The following is a 4,992-nucleotide window of genomic DNA, read 5'->3' on the forward strand; positions in this document are numbered from 1 at the left end:
GACAAAGGCTGACCAGGATTTGACATTCAGATACATACTTGCTTAGTACAAGCTGAGTTAGGAGATAGCTAAACATTGATTCTTACTAAGTTATGATGTTCTTAGGAAGTTCCTATTTGGACATCGATGGTTATCAACCTGGTTGCACCTCAGAGTCATCTAGGAAGCTTTACAAAGTTATCAAATGCCAGATCAATTAAATCTGGAGGGTGGAGCCCCAAAATCAGTATATTCTTTGTTTCCCCAGATGATTCTTCACATCCCCAGATGTGCAGCCAGGCTCTACACCACTGATACATCCCTTTCAGAAAGCCATTGGCATGAAAGCCATTTGTATCTAGATAGTTTTGTTTTTTCCAAATTCCACAAGGAAAGGGGACTTTTAGAAAAAGGCAGTTTACTGTTTGGTAAATGCTGGTTCTCACAGGTTATCTGAGTGCTGATTGAAGAGGAGCAAGTCCTTGTCTTGGCAGAGGAGACAGAGTGTCAGGCTTTAGCAGCTGCCTCCAAAAACAAAGAATGCCCAGATGTCCATAAGAATCATGATTATGTATGCTGACCTCAGATTTAATCATCATGGGGATTCATGAAGGTCCAGGCTGACACCAGCAGAGGAAAGAGCTAAAGAAAGTCGTACCACGTTTTCTCCTCAAAGCCATCAAAAGACACAGTGCCCCAGAACACGTGCAGCAAGGTGATAACCAGTATCCTAAAGACTGAATTTAGGAAGAACTGGGGAGGGCTCCATGAATGCCCACTGTGCCTGGCCCAAAGGAGTCAGGGTATTTACAAAGGAAAATATTCCACTCATGATTCCAAGGCCCAAGCCAGAAACATAAGCCAGCAATCCACCGAGGGTGCTGTTTCATCTGGGTTTATACTCTTCAAACCTTCACCGGCTCTTTTAAGTTCATAATATGCAAACCAGAACATTTCTTGGATAAGGACTGAGACTAACACTCCTAAGATCAGCAGATATTTCTGTATTGGTCCATCTTAGTTGTCAGTAATGGTTGCTGCCCTGAACCAAACAAGGGAGGAAAGCCACAGAGACATAAGCAGAAGAAAACTCTGATGATGAGGAAGATGATGCTCAAAGACTCAGTGACGATGGTGCAATGCAGAGGGCAAGCCCAGGACCAATGGCAATGAAAGTGCAGTCAAAAAGGACGGACACCCTCAAACCAAACCGGAAGCCACATAGGGGCCTGATGGGATGTGGGGGCACTGAGCCCTGTCAGAACTGAGCGTGGGGGTGAAGGGATCACCAGGAAGAGCAGAAAAGTGGAGGCAGGTTCTGTTTCTAGATTATTTTCTTCAAGCTGGCTACTTCTATCTGCCATATCATTTGCTCTATTTCCAATGCATTCGTCATCTCATTTACAGTAAGCCCCCTACATACAAATAAGTTCTGTTTTTAAGTCAGATCTGTTGGTAAGTCCAACAGAGTTAGCCTAGATACCCAATTAATACAATTGGCTATATACCACTGGTTTTACACTTGCTTGTGGACATCCTGGGCTTGAAATACTGTACTATTGTACTTTACATAGTACTGTACAGTAAAGTACACAAAAGCACAACCACTTGTAGAAGATGCACACATGTGACAACGTAACCCAAACACATGCACTAACTCATGTACTTGAACATACGAACATGTTTGTGTTTTTGATGGGGAACACATGTATACCTGTGACGGATTCATTTTGATATTTGGCAAAACTAATACAATTATGTAAAGTTTAAAAATAAAATAAAATTTAAAAAAATAATAAAATGGGGAAAAAAAAAAGATTGCAACTTGAAGGTTCATATGTAGGGGACTTACTGTATTGAGTTCTTCAGCTCCAGAACTTTCAGGGTTTTTTTTGTTTGTTTGTTTGTTTAGCATTTCTACCTCTTTGGTGACATATTCATTCTGTTCATTCATTTTACTCCTGAACTCAATGAACTACCTTTCTGAGTTTTCTTGTTTTCTTGTAGCCCATTGAGTTTCTTCACAACAGCTGTTTTGAATTCTCTGTTAGATCACAATACTTCATGACTAAGTTTGGTTCCAGGAGAATTGTTTTCTTTTCGCAACAATGTGTTACTGTGATTTTTCATGGTGCTTGGTGAGTTGTTTCTCTGACAGCACATTTGAATTAGGGAACACATTTCTTATTTAGGTGAATCACTGTTTAATTTAATTCTGAAAATTAACAGGTTGATAATTATAGGACTTTCTCTTTTTTTAAGTTGGTGGTTCTATAGCACAAGCTCTGGTTTCTCTTCCCTGAGTTGCCTCTGGCTGTATTTGAGAATCAACACGTTCCATTCTCCATCACCTCCGCCAGAAGTTGCGAGGACTTGTGCTTCCAGGATTGCTAGTGCCTTGCTGCTGCTGCTGCTCCCAGTGCTGCTGCTGATCCTGATGCTGCCTCTGAAGGCACCAGGTTGGCAGACACCTCCACCATGCCCAAGGTCACCTGGGTTGTGGGCACTGCCACTGCAGAAGGGGGAGGTTGGTGGGGAGGGAACAAGGGTCAGGGGGGTCTGCTGTGTATCTAGGGTGGTTGGGGTCACAAGCCTGCTGCCCTGGGTAGGGATGCTAGAGTCTCAGGCGCCATAGCGGCTGGAAGAACCAGGGTCACAGACCCTGCCACCACTGCTGCCCAGTTCCCTGTGGCCATGGGTGCTGTTGTGGCCAGGAGGCTAAAGATCTGTGCCTACTCTTCTGCTGCTACTAGTTTTCTGGGGCTATGGGCTCAGTTTCCGTGACTGGGGGCCAGGATCACTGACACTGCCTCCTATTCCCCCAGTTCTGCCTCTTCCATGTGCTCCAGTCGCCTAACTTCAGATGTACACAAGTATGGATCTCTCTGGCATCCTGCTGTGTTGGGACACCTTGGCTGAGCTATGAATGTCTTCGCTGAGCTATGCATGTCTTATTAGTTGTAGATTGAATCGGGGGTACAGGGAGTCTCTCCTGTGTCTATATCCACCATGTTTTGACCACTAATCTGACTTAAGAATTTTTCTCACCACTTAGTCCTTATTATGATTATATTAATTATCAATCTGTGAGGGAAAAAGGGCCTAAATAAGTTAAATGACTTTTCAAGACCATGCGACTTGTAAGCAATGAAATTGGGATTAAAACCACATCTAATTCACTCCAAAGCTTCTATTTTTTTTTAATATATAAAAAAGGAGGATTCATTGGATAATCTCTGACATTCCTAGAGATCCAAATTTCAGTGAGTCTATAGATGGCTAACACCAAAATCAGATTGATTATGTGCTTTGCAGCCAAAGATGGAGAAGCTCTATACAGTCAGCAAAAATAAGACCAGAAGCGGACTGTGGCTCAGATCATGAACTCCTTATTGCCAAATTCAGACCTAAATAGAAGAAAGTGGGGAAAACAACTAGACCATTCAGGTATGACCTAAATCAAATCCCTTATGATTATACAGTGGAAGTGAGAAATAGATTTAAGGGCCTAGATCTGATAGATAAAGTGCCTGATGAACTATGGAATGAGGTTCATGACATTGTATAGGAGACAGGGATCAAGACCATCCCCAAGGAAAAGAAATGCAAAAAAGCAAAATGGTTGTCTAAGGAGGCCTTACAAATAGCTGAGAAAAGAAGAGAAGCGAAAAGCAAAGGAGAAAAGGAAAGATATACCCATTTGAATGCAGAATTTCCAAGAATACCAAGGAGAGATAAGAAAGCCTTCTTCAGTGATCAATGCAAAGAAATAGAGGAAAACAATAGAATGAGAAAGACTAGAGATGTCTTCAAGAAAATCAGAGACAACAAGGGAACATTTCATGCAAAAATGAGCTCAATAAAGGACAGAAATGGTATGGACCTAACAGAAGCAGAAGATACTAAGAAGTGACAAGAATACACAGAAGAACTGTACAAAAATATCTTCATGACCCAGATTATCACGATGGTGTGATCACTCACCTAGAGCCAGACATCCTGAAATGTGAAGTCAAATGGGCCTTGGGGAGCATCACTACAAACAAAGCTAGTGGAGGTGATGGAATTCCAGTTGAGCTATTTCAAATCCTGAAAGATGATGCTGTGAAAGTGCTGCACTCAATATGCCAGCAAATTTGGAAAACTCAGCAGTGGCCACAGGACTGGAAAAGGTCAGTTTTCATTCCAATCCCAAAGAAAGGCAATGCCAAAGAATGCTCAAACTACCGCACAATTGCACTCATCTCACACACTAGTAAAGTAATGCTCAAAATTCTCCAAGCCAGGCTTCAGCAATATGTGAACCGTGAACTTCCTGATGTTCAAGCTGTTTTTAGAAAAGGCAGAGGAACCAGAGATCAAATTGCCAACATTTGCTGGATCATCGAAAAAGCAGGAGAGTTCCAGAAAAACATCTATTTCTGCTTTATTGACTATGCCAAAGCCTTTGACTGTCCTGGAGTGGGTTGCCATTTCCCTCTCCAATGCATGCATGCATGCCAAGTAGCTTCAATTGTGTGCAACTCCATAGATAGCAGCTCACCGGGCTCCCCTGTCCATAGGATTCTCTAGGCAAAAACAGTGGAGTGGGTTGCCATTTCCTTCTCCATGGATCACAATAAACTGTGGAAAATTCTGAAAGAGACAGGAATACCAGAACACCTGACCTACCTCTTGAGAAACCTGTATGCAGGTCAGGAAGCAACAGTTAGAACTGGACATGGAACAACAGACTGGTTCCAAATAGGAAAAGGAGTACATCAAGGCCGTACATTGTCACCCTGCTTATTTGACTTATATGCAGAGTACATCATGAGAAATGCTGGGCTGGATGAAGCACAAGCTGGAATCAAGATTTCCAGGAGAAATATCAATAACCTCAGATATGCAGATGACACCACCCTTATGGCAGAAAGTGAAGAGGAACTAAAGAGCCTCTTGATGAAAGTGAAAGAGGAGAATGAAAAATTTGGCTTAAAGCTCAACATTCAGAAAATGAAGATCATGGCATCC

General features: G+C 42.3%; 1 pseudogene; it reads right to left on the reverse strand.

Moving 5' to 3' along the window:
• Nucleotides 1-421: 421 nt before the first annotated feature.
• Nucleotides 422-1,606, reverse strand: LOC104989837 (annotated as a pseudogene).
• Between the last annotated feature and the right edge of the window lie 3,386 nt (nucleotides 1,607-4,992).

The sequence above is a fragment of the Bison bison genome, unplaced genomic scaffold (assembly GCF_000754665.1).
Source record: "Bison bison bison isolate TAMUID 2011002044 unplaced genomic scaffold, Bison_UMD1.0 scf7180017864163, whole genome shotgun sequence".
NCBI lineage: Eukaryota > Metazoa > Chordata > Mammalia > Artiodactyla > Bovidae > Bison > Bison bison.